This window comes from Apteryx mantelli, chromosome 1 (assembly GCF_036417845.1).
Source record: "Apteryx mantelli isolate bAptMan1 chromosome 1, bAptMan1.hap1, whole genome shotgun sequence".
Lineage (NCBI taxonomy): Eukaryota > Metazoa > Chordata > Aves > Apterygiformes > Apterygidae > Apteryx > Apteryx mantelli.
Window position 1 is genome coordinate 193,198,952 of NC_089978.1, and position 23,222 is coordinate 193,222,173.

At 37.7% G+C, this 23,222-nt stretch overlaps 1 protein-coding gene across 5 annotated transcripts in view; it reads left to right on the forward strand.

Moving 5' to 3' along the window:
• The window catches only part of FOXP2 (forkhead box P2), a 454,906-nt gene that overhangs the window by 39,210 nt on the left and 392,474 nt on the right, over positions 1 to 23,222 (forward strand). For 3 of the 5 annotated variants that reach the window (XM_067314922.1, XM_067314902.1, XM_067314950.1), the window contains exon 2: positions 6,371 to 6,444. The exons of the other annotated variants lie outside the window; for them this stretch is intronic. The gene's annotated coding sequence lies outside the window, so the exon portion shown is untranslated. The remainder of the gene's footprint in view (positions 1 to 6,370; positions 6,445 to 23,222) is intronic. 5 annotated transcript variants of the gene reach the window in all.

Below are 23,222 nucleotides of genomic sequence, written 5' to 3' on the forward strand. Positions count from 1 at the left end.
GTTTCAATTCAGTAATTTACTTCAGGTTTTCTACTACTTCTGTCTTGAATAAGACAGTTTCACCAAACACCAGTTAGGTGATTGAAATTTAAAAACTAAAGAAATGCAAGAAAAATGTTTATGTGAAAAAGAGAAATATAGGGAAGTTCAAGCCATATGCTTCTGTGATTTGACATTCAGTTAATGTCTGAAATGGAAATTCTGAATACAAGGTCTTGCTACTGTGAAGTTTCTAGACATATTTATTCCCTGTCATAGCATTTCATAATGTCATTTACCTGCATACACATAGTAAGCATATTTACATACCATCAAATATTATTTAAGAAATCTGTTTCAAATTTGTATATATTTCCTTTATAAAGACTTTTTCTTGAGTTACCACTTGTTAAATTTCTGTTGATCTGATTGATACAAAATTCTCATCAGAAGCTGTTTGCATTAAGGAGACAAAAAACCTGCTTACAATGATTGTAACAACAGTGATTGTTACTCTTCTTAAGGTATGGTAAGAAAAGGTCTGCCCAGCTTGCCCTCTCAAGATCAAATTTTTCCCCCATGAGTATGTATGTGTAAGATATTCACGCCTTGACAAAGGTTGTCTAATGGTTGATCGTTTCTGGATCACCTGTCTTCCTCCGGCACTGAGGGAGAAATGAGGGATCATGATGACTAGTTCTCCTTCAAGGATCTACTTAGGTGGTCACAGACTCCATTAGGGTTCCCCTTAAGAAAGAGGTAGAAGCATGGTGTAGCCTGACACATAGACATTTTGTATCAACCATCCACATTATAGTGCTCCTGGCCTTTGAGGTCATTTTAGAGCCAGACTGCTCCTGCCTAGCGTTCTTCTGCCACCAGGAGGACTTGCCAAGAAACATCAAATTCCAGGGAGTGTGGACTTTTTCTGCATCCATCTTAACTCCTCATCCCTAGAAGCAGTTGTTGTATCAGAAAAGGATGAATCTTTGAGATTTGGTGACCAGAGTCTTAAGACCTTTGGGTGGGGAAGTAAGTCTGTTCATTTGCCTCATTGCAATTTCATCTTGTAAATTACACTGTTGGAGATGTTTTTGCCTTCTTCTGGTTTCTTCCTTGTAAGCTTTGGAAGACTGCATTTCAATCCTTTCTGAGGCACAAGTGGTTAATGGAATATCCCTGCCAACCTCTGTAACTGTGATAGACACTTCTGGTTAATCTGTGGTGTCCACTGTTCTGATAAGAAGCTCACTTTGGCTCCAGACATGTGCCAGGGGCCTCCTATTAGATGTTTCCCCATTCTTCAGTTCCTGGACTAGTGAAATTCCATGCTCCTGCAAAACTATGAGGGACACCCATTTCCTAGGTTGTGTCCCCATTTATCCTAAAAAAAGAAGCCTGTATTCTTTTGGGAACAAGCTCTGAATGTTTCCTGTGCCCTCTTCAGGCAGCCTTCTCCAGGTGGCATTTTGAACAGCCTAAACTAAGGGAGATATTTCATGACGCTGGATGGTAACTTTTACCAGGTCATGGCATAGAGGTAGGCAGCAGGCCTGATGGTGTCCCAGGAACTTAAGCTTTTATTTGCTTTCTTAACTTTTATTTCCACTCTATTTGGGGCCAGACTGACAGGTTTTCAACCATCTTGGTATAACAAGGCATCATGCTTGGGGACTAGATGTAATGAACAATGACTGTGTGATCTAGCTTGCCACATTTCCCTCTCAGTACCCTGCTTCTGTGTCCTTTTTCAGACATCCTTCTCATGGAAGTGTGCTTTATCTGCAGACGGGTGTTGTATTATATGCTGGGTGTCTTACAGTCAGTTGCAACACAACCCAGTAGAAGTGGATGTTACAGAGGTTATTTCCTGCTAAAAGAAAGGGTGTTTTGCATTCCTACATCTGAAATTCCTGTTACATGTGGATTTAGGTAGCATTTTCCTGGCTTTTCAGTAGGAGGTCTGTAATTTTTAATATCCTAGGATCTGTATTTTGATATAGTTAGAAATTTGACCCATTGTAAGCAATTTATTTTGTTCTGAGATGATAACTGTGTTCATTCCAGGGTCTTTCTGTTTGTCCTGTCTGTAGTCCTTGAAGTTTTCACCATGGTGGTGGCAGTCATTGTTGTTAACTTCTGGTGTCTCTGTGTCTTTTTTTCATTTAGTTTGACAATTGGTTGATTGATAAAGGGTTCCATAAAGGTGTAAAACCTGAATCTCTTCAAATGACTCAGTCTCTCCTCAAGCGCTTGGGTCCCAAGGTGAACGCTTGAACCAAAAATTATATTACTGCAAACCCTTGAGATCACTGGAGAAACTATTAACTCTTCCTTCAAACTCTCTCTTTTATCTGTGAACAGATCCTAGTCTGCGTTTTCCTTATCTGATAGTTCATTTCCCAGCCAGCCTCTGTCATGCCTCATGCCACACATCACCTAACATTAAATGTTTCCAACTCTGAGTGCTCTTCTGCTTTGCATCCTTTCAGCAAGCTGGTTGCCATTTCTCAAAATACAGGAAACTCCTTCTGTGTTGGTCGCAACAGGCCACAGGACAATACTCCTCCAGTTCCCTCCCCCTTCCAGAGAGTGATGTCTAGAACATCCCTTTTGGGCTGGGGACCCCAGAGGGTAAATCTTGTCATCGAAGGGCCGAGGTCTGTGGAGGAGTATGAGCCTCACAATGTTCTGGAACTCAGAGTGCCTCGGAAATACATATACATGAGCTTTCCAAGCTCATATCCAAGGACTGCAACAGTACAGCAAGCTTGAGCAGAAATGTGCAAGATCATCTCTAGTCTGTGAGGGTCCTATACAACTGGTCTGTAGAGAAAAGGACCAGCTTATTCTCCCTGGTCCTCCAATTCCCTGTCACATAAATTAAACAGAATCACATTTCTTGAGTGTATGCAGGACATCTGATTGCCCTATATGGATTTTTCAAAGGGGAAACCAGCCTATCATAAATCAGTTTTACTTCCCATGCGGGCAGGAAATTATCATGTTTTTGCTTAAGATGAGGTCAGGGTGTAGTCTCTTTTTTAGGAGCATTCTTGAGACCATGGACAGGTGGGCTGTTGAATGCATTTCGCCAGTTGCTGCATTGCCAGAAGTTCTGACTACAAGTCTGAGCAGGACCTTGTTCATTACTGTTGTCCAGAGGATCTGAGACTGTTGTAATGTGTGGATTTTCTTTGTTTCATGGTACATATCTGCAAAATTTCTGTCATTTCTGATAACTGTTGTTCCACAGATCAGTCTGTCTGACTTCTCTCACTATCCTCAAGGCTCCACTGTCACTGTGTGGGTGCTGAATGTTGTCTTTGTGAGAGTATTACTGTTTACTTCAGGTGTACCAGTCCAGGGGTGTTCATTTTGACGTTTAGTAAGTTTGTCACAGGTTCCAGCTTTGTCTAGGCTATGTGCCTTAGCTCTCTAGAACTCCATCTGGCACCCTTTTCTGCTCGTTCCTACTCAAAGATTAATCATCTGGTTTCTGTCCTTCCTCCTTTCAGGTTTGTCAAAGGCTCATTGAGATGCTTTGTTTTGTCCGGTGACTGGGTTGATTTACCCCTAGCATTACACGTTCACATGGAAGCTTTGGAACCTCTCACTGCCTGCTCACTTCTTCCCATGACAGTGCCATTCCACGGCAAGAAGAGTGGGAAAAATTAAGACCTGTGTGACTGATCTTCCATATGCATTTGTTTTAAAGACTAGTTATGTGCAGAGGAAAACATCTAAGTTTTTTTATTCGTGACTGCATTTTGATTTCCCATTTTTTTCTCCTAAGCCTCAGATCTCGAAGGTTTAGTCTGTTTTAGACCCTTGATGTGAAGGCAGCACAAGTGAGCACTGTCTTTTTATATTCACAGATTTGATACCTGAGCATATGTCTGGGCCCTGTTTGGTTTATTAGTATGGACAAAGCCTCCATGTCTATTGCTGTAACGTCAGGTTCAAGTATTTCCATGTGGTAGCTAGCCTCTAATTGAATAGAGAATGATATCAAGATTTGCAATAAACAACTAAAACAGGATCTCTTATCTTGATCAGGGCTTTCCTTCCAAAGCTCAAGTAATTGTTGAGTGACCATGTGGAACTACATCCACATCTTCATCAGGCTATATCATGTCTGAGACACTGATGACTAATGGAGCTGCTATTTGCATGGAAGCCTCTGAGATCCTCTGCTGGATAATTTATGACTGAGGATTAATGGCATGGTGTCACTCACAGTGTGAATGTATGTGCGGATTGTAATTCAATTGAAAAGTAAAGTGTATTTACTAGTAACTGAAATTATTACTGATCTTCATCTGCATTTGTTTTTGCCTGTCTTTCCTGTCTTCTTCTGTATTCTTTGAAGTTTTTCTGTATTTCTCTATGGTTGAGATGGAACTAAAATGCCATCTGGAACGCGCTCTCTGTTCTCACTCTCTCATCATGAGGGTAGAATCTCTGTTGGTCCTGCAAAGGGGAACATTTCTCCACTCCCAAGGAATAAGGCATTTCTCACAGTGTGAAAATACCTGTGGATTACACATCATGAAAAATTCCATTGGCTAGTAAGTAACCTTTCTTTAGCATTCTCCAGATTATTCTTGAAAACACAAAGGCTGCACACTTAGGTGGTAAAGTGTAAGTGTTATTTCTAGAGCACAGCACTGCAGCTCAGGAAGGTGTAAGGTACACTATGTACCAGCACAATTTCAGCCCAGGGTGTCCTTTGATAATTAACGGTGCTGCCATTTCTAGTGGAATTTCTCTGTGTGTCAGCATCAGCACCAAAGAGAAGAGAGAAGAAAGAAAATGTAAAGAGCCCCTGATGAATACTGCTCTCCCCTGTGAAAACAGGATGGCAGCAATAAAGAGAGTATGTGATAAAATCGCAATCCTCCCCTTCCCATTCCTCTTCCCTTTTCTGTATAGGGTAGTACATTTACATGGAGCCTGAAGAAAGAAAGTGGCTACCATTCTTCTTTACTTTTAAAAATCAAAATAAAACATAATATGAAGTGAAAACAGCAACCACAGGCTATTTCAGCTAATTAATAAAATGCTAATATATAACATGGATGGAGAAAGCAGACTTCTCGAGTTCTTCAATAGGAAATACGTATTTTGTCTCTCAATAGACAGAATATTCAGTGACAGCAACTTCTGGACCTCATGACTTCTTATTCTCAAATCAATTTGTCCTCTACTGCCTTCTCTTCAGCTGCTGAGTTTGATCTGCTATTGAGGGACTGTGTTTGCTGGCTCCTGTGTTTTTTCATTGCCACTGTTTTCAGTTGATTCGTTTCTTATGTCAGCATAGGATCATTGCCAGTATTTCTCTGAATGTCCTCAGGCAAAAAAACACCCTTGATTTTCTTAAATGTCTTTTATTCTTCTTGAAGGCCTGGTCCTTAGGGTTAGGTATGACACATGACCTTGATACTGATGTTGTAACGGTAAATTGGTCATCTGCCATCATGTTCTGTTTGAAATTTAACATTAATTTGTATATGGATATTCTAAATTCTGTTTGCTCAACTGTAAACTGTGTGTAGTCTCATATGAGAGACTGAGTCATGAAGATAAATAAGGCAATGTTATCGTTGAACATTGAAATAGAGGAGCATTAAATGGGAGAGCACAGAAGTGATGGTTCCACTTGGTAACCTGATCACATAGCATATAGTTAAAATATTATATGCTTACTGGAGTACATCCTTTCTCTATTTTGTTTAACATTATATATGTTCTATTCTCCAGTGGAGGAGATCTGAGCCAGATTTTTTAAATGCTTGTTAACATATCTTAAAGAAGCAAAACTAATTAGCAGATTACAATCAGAGAATATTATGAACTGAAATGTAAGCATGCTTTAGTGTGTCTTTCTGGATACTGGAAAATCTTTGGAAGACTACAGAAATATTTCTAGATAACTGTAAAACCTGCATCTACAAAGGCAAGGAAAGGTAATCATAGGAATCACAGAAACTAAACTCTTACTGTCTAAAGTTGTCTGTCTTCCAATCTACTGGTTGTTCTTTTGACTTCCTTGTGTGATATTTTGAGGTGTAGCTGTGCCTGTCTCAGCCATTTATTCCTTGTAAGAGGTGGACTGGGATGTGCATGCCCTGTCATTCCCTGGTGCCCTTGGTGCTTCTTCCAAGTGCTGCTCTCCTTGGGTAGCCACTGTAAGGTGTCAGTTCAACTCTCATTCACCTTGCTCTCAATACCAGATAGGCTTGTTATTAAAACAAAAGATTTATTCAGAGACACTTAACATTAGACCATAGGGAATAAAAGAAAATAGAATTCTAGTTTAAACTGAGTGGCTGGATATATCTCCACTTGTTTAGTCCCTCCTACTTAAATTTCTTAACTGGTGTTTCAGGTGGGGATTCCGTGTTCAGAACAAGCTGTTTTTCAAATGTTGCATCCCATGGGAGGGGCTGGGACCTCATGAAGGTAAGCTGCTCTGGGAAGTCCTCTCAAAGCGCTCTCATTTTTGCTTGCTTTTATCCCATACGTCGCCTGATACTAACACTCAAATGGACATGTCGGGAGAAGGGGAGGAGGTGAGAGGAATGAGACAGGAGTCTTGCAAAAAGTGCTTACCTTTTGCACCACTACTGTATTTCTAAGTTAAAACCTTCCTTCTTTCTAAAGGGCATTCATAAGTTGTTACAATACTCTTAAAGACTAACAAAATGATGTAACATTCTTAAGACAGTACAAAATGTAATCAAACCTTATTAAAAGTATTAACTATGTAGCCATGATCTTTGCTTTGTTGCCAGTTTTCTGTAGACATCCTACACGGTAAACCTGGATGCATTATTTAGGACTGAGGATGACCCTTATAACAATGTGCTTGGTTTGGACATGCATATTTTCCTCCTTTTCAGCTTTACTTGGCTTTCTGTGTCACTCATTATGCCTTATAACAGAAAGAGATTCTCTTTTTCATGAAAAAAAGCTCCACATCTGTTCATCTCTGTCTCAGGCCCAGTTACTTGGAGATGCTATGTGTCACCTTTCAGAATCAGAATGGGATAGTAAAATAAGTCTGAATTCAGTTATTTTAAACAATGTTATTTGATGCTTTTAGGAACACATGTAAAATTCATAGGCATATATGAAGTTGTCATTATTTTTGTTATTTTGAAGAACGTTCTTCATAGGTTTAAGACTTCAGACATATATTTTTGAACTTTACTCAGCCTCCGATAAGAGATACAGATTTTTTTTGAGACATGAAGTTTTAGTAGAGTTACATGGGATGTGAGAGAGCTGATATAAAACTGCTTGTAATAACATTTTAAGGACTGGCAACACTGCAGTAAATCTCAATTTTATGTGTATCTAATTTAGAAGGCTATAACCTAGTAAAAAAATGCATTCTTACAAGAAAACTGGCATATTTTTAAACCCTATTGGCTCGTAATAAAATCTCTTGTAACCACGTAGAACTTCTTGCCATAGCTGTGAAATATTTTACATCAGAAGATCTATGACTACTGGATACTGTGTATAGCAAAAAGGAGAAATTTTAAGGGGTTTTGAGAGGGTACTCCCTTTGCATTAAATATACCTTACGTTTCCTTGGTGTTCTTGTGCTCTTGTCTCCTTCAGCTGCCTATAAACTTCAACACCTCAGTGCCATCTCAGTTTTCTATTTTTGTTGTAGATGTCTTTGTTCAGTAGGAACCTGTAGTGTTCCTTCATCCTATTAAATATAATGATAAAGAATATGAACTGAAGGAATGAAAGCAGGAAAGCTGTATTTTGTATCAGGTGAAAGCTAGTCTTCTTTCTGAAGGAGATAAAAAAGGCTGAGCAATATTTGAAGGAACTGGAACTAGGAAAGAAATATGAAGAATGTGAGAGGGATGATCTCAGAGATACTTCTGTAAATTTAACATAATGGAGTGAAAAATTGCATATGACAAACTAGAAACAGAGAGAAAGTGTAGAAATTGAGATTACTCATATGAGAAATGTAGAAAGAACTTGAATTTTTCAACAGAGAGCAAACTGAATTTTTCAGTATTCAGTAGAATGTTTCACTCTAGCTTAGCCTAATTTCCTTGCATCAGCTCTGGTATTTCTTCGACTGCTAAATCGTTTCAGCATGCTAAATTGATAAACGTCATTGGTTTTTTATTGTTTGTTTGTTTCTGTGCTGTTAGTTTTCTACAGACTCTTGCTGTTCTGAAACAGCCCAACCAGCAGTCCAGTTTGGAGCAATAGGAGCTATTTCAAGGAAGGGAGCAGAGGAGGGAGGATGTCATGAAAGACTATGCTCAACAATTAGATGGGCTTAAGCTGCCACAGAATTGCACCTTTAGTCACCCACAGTGCTGTTGTGCTAAGATCTGGTATTGTAACTGGGTTGTAGAGAGTTCTTTTAGTTTTATGATTTCAGAAGTATAACCAAATCATGTGATAAGAGAGATTCTATGGAGTTGTGGTACGATAAAGTAAGAAACTTGGACTCTTTCCCCTGGAGAGTCTGGACAAAAATTCTCTAATTTTGGATAATAATGTAAGGCATTGGAGTTTACATGATTCACTAATGTCACCATACTGGAGTTTTAATTTGCCATAATACTTAGATTTGCATAAAAACATAGTTGAGTTCAGAACAATACCTTATCCTTTTCCAGATGTTGCATGTCACAGAGAAACCATGTTTACTGGGCACCATAGATAGCATTTTTAATAGTGACCTAGCTCAGTTGTCAAGATGGCAAGGTAAATGCTTCTCTGGAAGTGCTGTAGATATTTGCTGTGGGTGAAAAATTGGCCTGTGCTTTGCTATGAGTATTGAGAATCAAAATGGACTGAAAAAACATTCCAGTTCACAACCAGGCAAGTTACGTGTCAGAAGCTTGGTGTTTGTCTGGACGAATCAGCCTTCAACAGATTCTTAGACAAAGTACAGTATGCAGTTCCTATTGTAACATTGGGGGTTGCACTTGACAGTGTGTACTGTTGACAATAAATTATTCTTGACGGTTACATTTCCATAGAGGGTGGTTGTTATATTCAGGGTTTGAGCTGAGAGGTCCATATAACAAGTCCTGTATTCTGAGATCCTTGCAAAGTCTTTATAACAAAATGCTTAGTCCTCGTTAACCTGGAGCCAGCAAGTAGCCCTGAAAACGTGTTGAAGTTGCATAGAGTGTGGTTTAACTCTTTAATCTTAACATTTTTGTATGGCTTTTTTCCTTTTAGCACCCTTTCTTTAGACTCGAATTCCCCGATGGATTATTTCTCTCCTACATTCATAATTTTGTCTTGCCCATCTCTCTTCCACTGAGATCTTTGACTGTTATGACTTAGAAGATAACCTTTAGATAACATCTATGTGGAAGTCTTGCTTGCAGTTTATTACCAGAACCAAATGATACTTTGTTCTCCAAAAGTGTGTTCAGATACCATCTCTCTGCTCATGTTCCAGCTCTTCTGCTTTCATGAAGAGCGTAACTTTTCTTCCATAAACTCATTAACATGATTTAAGGGTTCTTCGTGTAGAGCTGGTATTTCGGTTTGTAGTAGCCTTTGTACACAGTAGAGACAGTAGTCTTACTTCCCCCTTTTTTTTTTTCGGGTTTGCTTTGAACTAGGCTGAAAATGAGCATAACACTAGGTTATGTATAACTGTATATAAATCTCCTAGATAAATCCAAGAGTAGTCATTTTGTTGGACATGCGACAGCTATTTCAGTCACAGGAATCTCTGAAGGCTCCATGGCTTGCTAGGGAGCAATGTCTTAGCTGTTGGGTGAGGGTGGGAGAAGGGTGAATCTGGGCTTGTTTGACCTGGATCAGAGGCTGACTCACCATACATAGTCAGGGTCTGGGCTACTGGATAGTTAATGCTCTGACTGCATTTTCAGGACAAAGGACCCAGCATTTTCTGAGAAGGAAGTCTGAAGTAGGTCTTGGGAAGAAAAAAGCTCCTTTCCTTGATAAAGTGAAGAGGCAGCCTCTGAATGAACTAGAGTGGGTTAATTATAAGTAATAAACTGAGAGTCATTAATCAGGTTTGCAGTGGAGTTGTGGTTTCGTGGACAGCTCATCTGTTCTTACGATATGCTGCTGCCAAATTGGAGAGGAGTTGCCCCCTGCTCCCCTGCTCTCAGTCCTCTCTCCCCTTCCCTGTTCTCATGTGTGTGGGCTTGCATCCTCTCTCGTGCTGGATCTGGGAGTCATCAGGCACTTCTGTTGGTCAAATTAACTCAGTAAAACAGCAGAAAAACAACTTAGCAAAAGCCTTAATATGCTTTCTGCCATTTCAGTGAATTAAATTGTCTCACAGACAAGTCTGAGATCATTGTAGATGGCATAAGGTAAGTAATGGGAGCCTGTGGCTGACAGAGGCAGGAGGAGAGAGAAGATGGGAGTGAGTATTCCCAGGGAGCAGTTAGATCTGATTTCCCCATCTCGTGAAACAGTCCTGCAAACATTGATTGGCCTTCAAAGTTCACCTACATCATTATGAGTGGTCACTCTACCCCTGAGGACAGTGTTCTTGTAAAAAGTGTGCAGTGTGAGGGTGACCCAATTGAAAAATATCTAAGTGAAAGATTTAGTAATAGGTAGCTGAGTTTGAGGCATGTGAAACCTGGGGTTATGGCAGCTTGCTCAAAGCCAGCATGGCATTTATGTACAGGCTGGAACTTATCTGAGATAGGGAGCTTCTGTATAATTTTGTCTGGGTAGCTGAATTTCCTATTTATTTTAAGTCTTTGTGCTTAAAAGACTCATGAACAATCACATTATTAGTTCCTTCCAAACTATATTTCGCTGGCATGCAAATCTTAGCAAGTCATCAGTTTTTCAGACTCAGTGCTTCTCCCGTTTATTGGTGATATACAATACGATACTGCAGGACCTCCCTCTTTGCTTTCAGTATAATTGCACTCTGTTCCTTTTCTCTATGCTACAGTTGCATGTACTTGTTTGGGTTGGTGCGTTTTTTTCAGAAGTCTTTATATGATGGATATCACCACAATGTCTGAGTAGCTATATCAATGAGATATCTAAATTCTCAAAAGATTTGCTATCCTAGGCATTTTGTTAAATATTATTTGTAAACTACCGAAAGAAAACACTGTACTTTCTACTATGAGTACTTTATCTCTGTCTGATGTAAACAGGTCACACGCGCACCTGTTTTGTCTTTCAGTGTCAAGGTTTATCTCCTGAAAAGAACAGCAGTTTTGCTTCTTAAAACAGAATTAGTCAAGTTGATCAAATGTTTACTTCTGGCACTTTGCTTTTTGTAGTCTTTCTACTTTTTTGTTGCAAAATAGCAGATTAAGTAGATTCTGAAGTCAGTACAAGACTGCAATTTTGATATGAGGAGATCAAATGGTTTCAAGGCTCACCATTTTTCTCTTTATAGCAGTGATAGCACTGAATTGTTAAGCTGCTATTTATGAGTAAAGTTTTACTGAATAGTGTTGTGTTACAATAAAATTAAGATAAAATAGTAAATGGTCTGCCATTTGAGGAGATCTTGTTTTTAAATGGACTTCTTATTTCTAAAATCAGATCCCCAAATTGTAAAACCTTTATAAGGCTTCTAAATTTTTAAATAAGGCTTTTTTTAGCAAAAGGAAGGTATATTTAAAGAGCTGTTGACTTCTTTCATTATAGCTATTTAATAATAATAACACTAAGATGTTATGATTAATACATGATTAATATATTAATATATTATTATTATATTAATAATAATAATTAATAATATGATTGTACCTTTGTGATTCAGTTCTTTAAGGGGACTCATCTCAATGTGCAGGACTTACCCTGCCATGTAGTGACAGCTGTGGGAAGAGAAAGGGCAAAACCACCTTCAGGGTATCTGATTTTGATTTAGGAACTTTCTAGGGAAAAAAAGAGTTAGAGGAGAGACAGAGAAAACACAGAGAGTCCATTTGAGATAGACCTAGATTCACATTTTCTTGTACTGTTTCCAAGTTTAGCAAAGTATTATGCAGGACTTCTGTTTTTCTTGCATTGTGGAAACTAGTTGACTATACTATAGAGTTTAATGGCACTAAATGATAAAAAGGGAAATGCCAAGACTAGTTCTTCGCTGGGGAAGATTTGTATTTCTGAAGATTGCTTGAGACTAAATGATGTTTGGTGCACCTCAGTGAAAAAACAATATTTATCTATGTAACCTGCATCATTGCTCCTGTAAAGTCAAAATATTGTTTGGGAGCCAGCTAGAACATTTATTCTGAGGGACAAGAATAAAGGTACATGTAAGAAGATATTAGGGATTTATTTAAAATAACTTTTTGGTTTGTAGAGTTTCAATGTAATTGAAAATTTGTCAATTATTTTAGAATGTTACTTCTTTGACTTGCTCATCTCTGTTTTCATCTTGCTATTCACATAGAGTATATATTCAGAATATCATCATGGTGTTTTTCTGCAGGTTCTGAGGATAGCAGAGAATGTATGCAAAAATAATTGTGTTAGTACTTATAAGAGGACTTCTATGTACCAATATGGAATGGAATATAAAGAAGTATTCCCTGAATGCTCAAAAATCTGGAAATTTTTCCTTCACAGGTGTTCACTGTCCCATTCACAGAAAAGCGTGAATGTTAAGATCTGCTAGTCTGCAAAGGAGGGAGAAATCTTGGAATATAAAGACAACCTGAGTTGTGAGACATCATAAAGTGTATTGAGATATTGGTATTGTTGCAGTGAGCTGAAGACTTGATTGGAAAATTGTCTTTTAGAAAAAAATAGCAAGGATGGGGTATTCTCAGAGTACGCAAGTTTTTAAACTTTTACTACATATTGAAATTTCTGGGTGGCTGTTGGAAAAGAACTTTTCATCACTTTGAAGCTTCTTCCCGCTAGGTGCCATGCTGTTATAAATTTAACTGACCCTAGGAGCGTTAGTCTTTGAGAGCATATAAGAATAGGATTTATGGTTCTGAGTTAATAAAATATGCTGATGCCACTGTAAGCCCTATTTAGATAGACAGCAGTAATCTCTGTTGAGCAGTATGAAACCGTCTGTCTCTAAGTAGTGGAAACCTAATAGTTCACAGCAAGGTTGTACCACATCCAGAATGAGAAAAATGTGTCTGAAGTCAGAGGAGTTTTAGCTGCGTGGTTTTATTTTCTTGCATAATTACATTCTTTTTCCAGTGCTAATATTACACATTATGTCAAGTAAACAATATACCTAAAGTGCGCAAAGGAAGAGGTGCTGTTTTAAGTTCATATCATACCTTATTTTTGCTAGGTTAGTACAAGAATAAATATTTTTTTAAATCTACATTATGAATCTAAAGTATACGGAATTAATGTTAAACATGGAGTATGCTGTCTGTTTGTAAAAGGGAATTCAGATAAATAATAAAATACACTTAGAAGGCTAAGTTAATGTATTGGCCTATTGTGTATTTTGTATTGTGGAGTATAAAAAATGTTGTTTCGAGTTTTTATATTTCGTGAAAAGAGTTGATAGTATTTTGTGTTTGGAAAAATTACTATGAATTTGTAATTTTTTAATTGTGTTTGAAATATTTGACATTTAAATATGTGGTTGTATTTACATATGTTGCATTTTCATTACAGCTAATCTTGAAACTTGGTTGGCAGATGCCTTAAGCAGTTCTATAAAATTGGGACAGTATTTTGCAACCTTGGAATTTAATTGCAAATAAAGAACATTTTATAATTGTATTTTCCCACTTTTTAAGATTTCCACTCTTAAAATTTAAGGCGGCTTTATTATGAGAACAGCTGTGTGTAAGCAATACAGAAAAATGTACTTTAATGGGGAGATTAATATTCACAAGTTCATTACTTGGTACCTTTTTTTAATGTAAATTATGAATAATACAGATTTTATATGCTGCAGACATACAGATTACCTCTGTATGCTACTTAATATATTAAATAAACAAGTCTGTGTGAAGAAGAAACCATTTGGTATGCATTATGAGGCATATGTCTTTTTATAGAAGGAAACAGTTTTCAATATTAGGTCTAAATAACTGCTATATAATTTGAAAGGAGAGTAGAATAAGAAATAATTTATTTAACAAGTATTATGTTTTTATATGGTCCACAAATACACGGTGCCCAGGTGTGCTGGGATCTTTTTGTTTGTTTGGGGCTTTTTAAAAAAATATCCTCAACATTTTTCCACCACTGATTCTTAGCTTTTGATTTATTCAAATATTGCATATTATAGCTAAATATAATTAAACATGTTTTGTTCTGTAGGTGAGATAGCTAACGTTATTAATACCCTTAGTAAGTTTATAGAATCCAGCATTAATGATCACTTAATTTAAGTGGCCCAAAATAGAAGAAAAAAATCTATGTAACTATGTAATTAATGCTTTGCGACATACTAATTGTACAACTTGACCTGCAATCTGAAGTTCAAGGTTTTTTTGTATCAGAGCTGAATTTTTAAATTTTTTGAAGTGTTCGCTCAGATTGTATAGCGCTTATAAGAGTATCCAACAATTTCTTCTCTCTTCAAATCAAATTTTATTTATCAGTGTATTCCCTCTTGTGATTCATCTTAACAGTGACTAGGTTCATCCCTCCAAACATTAGGTATTCACTGATGCCTCCTCACCAGGAGAGCAGTCTCCCAGGGCCCTGTACAGGTGAGAGTGACAAGCTCTTCTGGGAGGTCTGTGTTAGATGGCAATTACATCCTAGTTAGAAGTTTAAAGTCAGGTAGGATGAATGTGATTTTAATGTTGTGTAATACTGGGTAAAGATGGTCCAGCCCTATTTCTTTGATCATCCGTTTCCAATTTACTGTTTGGCTGAGGGCCTGCTCCCTCTTACTCACTTCTGTCTCTGCTTTTGCATCTTTTTTTATCTAAGTAGCTCCCCTGAAATACCTGTTTTCCCTGGCAAGAGTGCAAACAGTTGTCCAACGTTGCTCACATTATATCTTTTCAATAACTGTATTCTTAAAAATGTCTCACACTTTCTTTCTGATAGGTCCCTAGGTTTGGAGAAACCCTTTATACTTATTTAAATGCTGAGACTAACGCTTCAAGAAGAGCAGACACTAACTAGTATGATATTTTTTCAGTCTTCTCTTTACCCACCCTACCTGTTGCACTTCCACGTCTGGCCCTGCCTTGGTTCCCGATGTCCACGATGTGCCCAAGGACACCGGCTATTCAGTTGCAGCAGTTGGCATTTAAGTATCTGATGGTTGAACTGAGCTGGCTTTATTTTCCTTACAAATCTCTCTTCCATTTTGAAAAGCCACAGAATATAATGGAAGTTGATATTTGTAAGTTTATTTATCAGATTTTTCTGTACATTTTTTTCCTATGCATTTGCAGTTTGTTTTAGCCATATTAAAGTACCAGTCTTTTACTTTTCATGATTTCCTGGCACAGAATTCCTTTTAAACTTGTGATGATGCTTTAAAATCTGGCTTGATGAACGAGGATTCCTATGTGCTTGTTACCGCGTTTGTAAGTCAGAGATGCAGTATCAGATCCAAAAATACATAATTTGGTCAAATAAAGCCAAGAGAAACTATTTTAGATCACCAAGGGATAAAACAGTCCTTGGGGTTGCTTCACAGGGAAAACTGTGCTGGGCTTCATGGAGAAAAAGGAAGTCTTCCCCAGCCCTTTCCAGTGCAATGTTGACAGACCTGACAGCAGGATTTATAAGGCTTATTTCCACCTTTTTCCTGGCTCTCTTTCACTCTTGAACATCATGTAAGCCATGTTATGTAGGGAGCCTGCTTAGAGTTTAGCACTGGGCAGGAGATGAGTGTTTTCCTCCCTTACCTCATTGAGCTGTGGGAGCACCATGGTGGGACGTTCATCTTCTGCCCATGCTACCAGCATGAGCTGCCCGAGGGGACAGGCCAAGAACAGCCGATTGAACAGTTTAGGTAGGGAAGAACACAGAGTTATAGAGAGTAAATAAGCCTTATAAATGCTGTCTGCTGCACATCTTAGGTTTTCACACACTCATACAGAGGATCCAGGGAATCAGGAAGTAGGATGAAGGTTATCATAATTTTGACACAAACACTTAAACAGCTGATCTGTTTCTAAATGGTTATGTTTTTAATCTCAAGCCTCTTTACATGGCTGAGCTGTTCTTTTTCTAGCTTGACTTTGTTTTATATGGGAAATATTTCTGATCAGATTGCTTAAGCTCTGAGCTGTCGTTAAATACATTCTGTCAAGTATATAATACACATTTTAAAATTTGTCTAAATATTTATGCTCTTGAGGGGATCACTGTAGCTCTCGATAGACAGTTACAACCTAGTGAGTAAATAACTTGTATTTCTTTTTTTAAAAGTCTGCATTGTTTTTGCAATAAATTGTAACTGTTTAAAGGATCACTTGAATCTCACAAATTTCTGCAAGATAGTCACTTAAGAAAAAATTACCACCTGTCTTTCAGGAGTACATGCAATGTATATATATATATATGTATATATATATTATATGTATATACATATATATATAGAGAGAAAATATAACACTTCCTTCTAAAAAACAAAGGCAAAAACCTAATGTGAATGAAATGCTACAGCGTTTAAAATTATCATCAGAAATGCTGTGAGGCATCTTTCCTGCTATATTAATCTTGCTTACAGTATGCACTTCATGAATTGTTTTTTCTTATTTTCTAGTTTTCCTGCTTAGACTACAGTGATAAAATCTGTGGTGTTCTGATTTTTATTTTTTTTTTAATTTTAAAAAGTTCAGTGAAATTCGCTGGAGTAAAGGAGGAGAGTTTTCATTCATTTTCACGTAATGAGCTATATTTTTCCAGAATTCTGGAAATATATTAATGGTATAGTTTGGAATGTAGTTAGTTTGTAATCAATGAGGGTTACAGTGGCTGTAATTGATACCAGGCATAAGATTGCTACAGAGACACAATAACACAGAAACTGTTCACCAATAAGAAAAGATCTCCCAGTTTAAACTGGTGGAAGCATGTGTTGGGTTATAGTCTATATATGACATAATAAATTGTAGTGTCTTTTTATTTTGTACAATAATAAAGTATATCCAGAGAAAGTAAATTTGTGATTTTAACATCTTTTGACAAGCACATTAGGCTGTAGAAAGAGCATCCAAGTTGGGGCTTGGGGCATATGGTGCTACCTTCTGCTAGCATAGCTCCAAAACAAGTCACTGTGTTCACCAAGGGGTCATGTGCAGATGCTCAGGTTCATTCCTTTGGTCTGGGGGAAAAAACACAGTTCCTTTTCATAAGGGAAAAATTAGAACATAAAGCAAAAACCTCACTTCCCTGCAATACATTATGCAGGGGACACCGAGATGTTCTGAAATGTTTTTCTATCAGTCAGTTTCTTTCAAGGCATTCAAGAAAGACTTCAGAGAAGTTAAGCTAAACAAAAATTGTATTGGTTAATAACCCACAGGCTAAACAATGCTGTAGTGCTGTTAATCCTCAAATTAAACTGTATAAAGATTTATACCTATTCTTTATTCTGAAAAGAGACATAATGCTGTTTTGAAAAAATACAGGTTTATTTCATGATGTGAAATAGTTGAAATATTTCAAATTCAGTACATTCAGGGTATTATTTAAATGCTTGTTTCTCAAATAAATAACTCACAGAGACTTAGTTTTCACATCTTCCTAGGTTGTCTTGTTTTATTTAGATTTAAAGATTGGTATTTATAATAGATAATCCGAGTGTTGTGTATCTTGGGAATTCAACATATGGATGGGGATATGGGAGGAATTAGTTATACGAGATTTGTTGACCAGCTTTTAATTCAGATTGTCATTTTTAACACACGGCAGTGCAGATGGTAAAGTTTTGACTGTCCGTCAGAGCCTGAATACCTTAGGGACAGCTGTTGCTGATAAATCTTTTTTACATGCTTTAGGTCAAGTGTAGTCAAACCTGTTACAGCACCTGCTTTTACATGTGCAAATCTGTTGTTTTGTCATTTCATTAAACAAGGAAAGGTAGTGGTCTCTTGTGGCTGTAAGTAGGTCTGGAACATAGCCCATATGAAATGAAATCTAGCAAAAAGACAACCGTGATTTCAGTAGTATAGCCATGGGATGTTGCTTCTGTTTTGGGGCTTTGTTTCTGGAAGACTCCTGTAATTTGGAAGGAGGGTAGAAAGACAAGTATATGTTTGGAGGCAAGAAGAAAAGGGAAGGTGTTTGCTGTCATTGACTGTAGGATAGTTGTGAAGTTTGACATGCCCAGAAGCTAATGGATGCCGTGTGGGGCTACCATACACTGCATACCTCAGTTTTCATCATCTGGTAAGCCTGCAGCGTGATTTCCGGGCACTGGAGCATACAACATGTCTACTTCAGTTTGGAGCTGATTGATCCACAGTACAGTACATGCTTGTGGGATCTTCACTTGCTATAGAACATAAATGATTGAAATGCTTTCTTAAGAAAGAAAAGTATCACTTGTTTATATACTTTAGTGCCTAGTAAAAATTTCTGTCAAACGGTAACACAGTGTATAATAGTTGACAGTCTGCTGCATAATGTTACATACGGCTTGTGGAAACTTTTAAACTGTTTAGATTTGTTTAATATATTGAATATATACGTAGAGAGCGGAAATCATGAGGAGGAAACGTCTTACTTCATTTATTGCACTTTGCAAATGGGGTTGTGGCATGTAATAGAGGGATTATTTTTTAAGCAAACTGACAGAAGATTTTATCCTGCACTGCCATAGATTGCTGTGGGGGAGAAAGGGAAATAGTAAAATTGATGAACAAATGTTGCATGCTGTCATTTTAGATTATGTTGCTTCAACATGAAGTTGTTGCTAATTTTTTTAAAGATATGGTAAAATTTTGATGTTGCAGAGAGTAACATAGTAGCACTGTTGATTGTGTTAATTATTCCATTCCCAGGCTAGTTTGTCAACAGTATATTAACCAAGCCACAGGCAAATAATGTATCTTAAAGATTTTATGGAGAAAAAAAAATACTGCCCTGACCTTTTAACCTTGTCAACTGTGTTTTCCCATTCTGACACTATGCATTATTTTTGCAAAGGTTGGAAGTTTAACTCTTCAAGGAACCAGATATCATTTTTATTGGGATATTAATTCTGGTAGGTGCTAATCTCATCAAGATTTGCAGACATTTTCCTTCATAGGCCATTCTGATTTGTAGCTTTTTCTTTTCACAGCAGTATTAAATACCAAACCTTCTCTGATATGGAAGTTCATTAGAGATATGTCTTTGATGGCAGCCCTTTCAGGGCTTCAGTTTCAAATACCTTGATGTAAAGCTTAAGAAGCCATTGTGTTGTAAGCCCTCCTTGATGTGTCTTATTTAGATCTGCATAGTAAATCAAGGAAAGTAAATAACAAGGCAGCAGATGGAAGCATGGAGATAAGGCCACTGAACAATTGTATTTGTATTTTGTTATGATGTTGACAGGAGCTAAAATTCACTAATCTAGTTCAACTGATCTGCATTTCAAAGAAATCTCATTTAGCAGCAACTTGAAGGTTTGGAGGATAAAGTTCTTTTATTGCAGCTTTTACTGCATTCTTTGCTAATTTATCTGGTCAAGATTTAGCCTTGCTTACTTAAAGCAGCAAGCATGTTACAAGGAGTCTTAAATACTATGAAAGCATTAATGTCTAGACTATGAACCGAAGGTAATTACATATCCAGCAGTGAATAGGCTACGTTTAGGAAATACTGTTGTCCAAATGGAATTGCAAGAGAAATGCAGATAAGGTATTTTTCCCTGTCTGTTTTCTGTAAGTGTTTTTTTTTTTCTTTTTTTTTATTTGGGGAAGGGGAATGAATACATAAACAAATAAAAATTATTAAATATAAAAAATAAAATCTTTTGGACTGTGGATTCAGTCATAGTATACTTGACTGTTCTGTCTACAAATTGATAGCTAATGTTAAAATTTAAAAATGGTGTTTTGATAACTATTAAAAGGTGGACAATAGTGTAGTAGAGCATGGACCATTATTGTCTAAATGTATGCCCTAAATGATATAGACAATGCATATGTAAATTACGTACTGTTTATTAGATGAAGTACAGCCATGTCCCCAGAAAAAATGTGCTAAATATATTTCAGAAATCAAGTACAATTAAAATGAAATGTGATAGAAAGTAGAATTTAATAGAATTGTATTTTTAAAAATGAAATTCCTTGTATTTTTAAAAAGATATTTAATCTTAAGGGCAACAGACAGCCTCTTGCTTTGATTTAGTTTTCATTTTTTAATATAATACTAATAATGGGCTATTTAGACAATTGATCACAAGTGTGTGCCTACCTATCTAAACATAAAATAATATGGCAAAGCATGCCAGATCAGTTTTCAAAAATGATTTAAAGCTTCAGGCATGTACCTCTGCTCTAATAATAGGACCCAACCATGTAAACCAAAACAAGCAGCTGCTGCATTTTAATGTTACAGCCCCAGCTGCCCTTCCGCAGCCCGTCCTTGTCACAGGGGTGCTGCAGTGGAGCACATGCTCCGTGCTGTACCTTGAGGACTGCACTTCTGTCTGATCCGTAGTGCGGACCCTTCTCCACAGGCTGGGAAGGAGTAGAGGGGACAACAGCTGGGAATGGCAGTACTGGGAAAGCTTCAGCTGTATTTGTTACCTTTTGACTGCAGGAGTCTGTAGACTAATTAGATCATGGGCTGGTAAATGCTTCTTTGGTAGTAGTGCTGGCTTAAGCACCTTTGGGTTTCTTCTGCTCATTACTATACCTCTGAAGATGCTCATACAGTTCTTTGTGGATCTGCAAGGTGAACTCTTACCAGGTTGACAATAACTTGTGTTTTGCCAGTTTACTTCCACTGTAGACTAGTTCCCTAGGGTGGCTGACCATGCAGCTCTGAGAACAGTTGCAGGAGCACAACTCAGTGGGCGGTGCTGGGAAGTGGGAGGTGGTGCTTTAGCTGCTGCTGCCGCTAGAAGAGGTGTTTCTCAGATTACACCCCCAAATGCTCAGGGTGAGCTTCCACAGCAGTGCAGCCCAACCTACATTGTGACCATTTGGGCCCACATTTATCTCTGGCCACATCTTCCCACTCCTCTCTTGCACCAGAAGTCATGTCCCTGCTTTGGTTTTGGCCAAAAATTGATCACTTTTTTGGGTGGGACTGTTTTCAAATAGTTTAGCTCCCTGACGTGTCTTACCTTGCACAAATGTCCAAGTCAGCAGAAGAAAGGTGTGGGAGTAGTCTGCAGCTGGAGCTGATGAGGAAGAAGGAAGTTAGACCTGCATCAGCGCCAGTTTAGATTGGCTTATGTTGTTATGTAGCTGCATTCTGTGTGGAAATCTTGCATTTATCCCCCCAAACCACTTTATGCTCTGCGTGTATGAAATGAAATATACGATACAAATACCAGTTATTCGAAAAAGGTGACTTGCACTGCTTTGTGAAATAAATACATGCCAGCCAATATAATGAAGACAATAAAATAAATCAGACTCACTTAGAAAACTCCACAGTATGTCTGAATATTTAATTGTGTCTCAGTCTGCCAAAATTCAGAAAGCAAATTTTGGATTTGAAGATGTCACAGGGAGATCATCCTGCTAACAACTCCCAGTTGCAATCAGGTCCATATGAGCAAGTCCTTTCAGGCACTGTGGTTGTCACATGTCATGTAACAATTTAAATCATCTTCTGCTCCCCTCAGATAACTATATGATCCTACAGTCTGTCCTGCCCCAGTTCCCAGAGTTTAACAATCCATAGTCTGTTTTTTGAACCTCTTACCCTTGTACCTTTAGCTCCAGCAGCACTGACCGTCGTTCCATCCAGCCTAAACCGTTCCCACATCTGTGCATTGCCTAAGGTGACAAGAAGGCATCCTGGCTGTCATTGAATGCTTGCCTCTTGTACTCCTGTCCCTCCTGGTTCAAAGCAAGTATTATATTCTTCACATGACAGCTGGAGGGGAGAGAATTTTCAGCAAAAGGGAGAGTGACAGGCGAGAGAAGAGGAGAAAGAGAAGAGGAGAAGAAATTCTGAAAGAAAGTTTTCTGGAATTTCTCTCATCTTTCTCTCCACAGATGCCTTTTGCACATTCGCTGCAGTAGCGTAACAGTATTGTATGTAAAGAGTGATGTTCTCTCAGATAATCAGGATCAAAACCATCTAGAGGGAGTGGTGTGTTAAAAAATAAAGCCTGAATTCCACCTGTAGTCTTGTCAGCACCAGGGCCGATTACAAAGCCCTACCTTGTTACGTTCTCAATGTGACATTGCATTTGTTGAATCACTCCGAATTGCTTAGCTTTTGTTTTCTTTAGATCCCGCTGTGTAGTCCTATGCAGTCTAATGCTGAAAGGAGAAGGGCAGACAGAGCTGTAAGGAGTTATGTTAGAGGAAATGGGTGGTACTCTTCTGGTGTTTGCTGAAGGAAAGTAGCCCCAGCGATACTTGCCACAAGAACTACTGCCTAAGATTGCTACCTACTGTCTGTTTAGCCTCCATGGGCTTGAATGCCAAAATCATTTTTACCAGCTCTTGCATCCAATTGTCCTGAAATCCGGCATTATATCTTTGTTGGCAGATTGGCTGTTAGCTAGTCAGTCCATATCTTTTATCACCTATTTCATGTATAGAATTTACTTTGGCATGATAAACAGCTAAGCCATGAAAGGAGTTAATCAGATATGAATCTTACCTTTATTTTCATACTGGTCCATCTCCTTAGGATTCAGCTTAAGATTCTACTTCTCATCAATATTTTAAAAATAAATCTTAAATAAATCTGCAGGAGAATGCGAGAATTATTTCTTCAAATCTTAATCTCTGTCCAAATACAAAAGATGAAAAATTCAGTATACAAGTGATGAGATGTCTAGATTTTAAAATGTTTCAAATTTTAGTGGGTCTTTTCAGATCCTGCAAGAGATGTGTATCAACATAGAAGGGAAATTGCCATAATCTTAATGGCACTGATCTATGGCTTCTAAAAAGGGATAGATAATTTTACCTGTTACCATATTGTAAGAGTCTTTCTTTCTTTTTATTACGTGAGAAAGAGGAAGTGGTGTCAACTCCTTTTTTTTTTTTCAAATAGTGTTTTTTTGATCATCCTTAAGTTACAAACAAACAAAATAGCTTCATTCAGTTTAACAGCACAACATTTAGGGAAGTTTGCAATATAACATCTTCACTTCTTTAATTCTTTACATTCTGATTGATCTCGTTTACTCC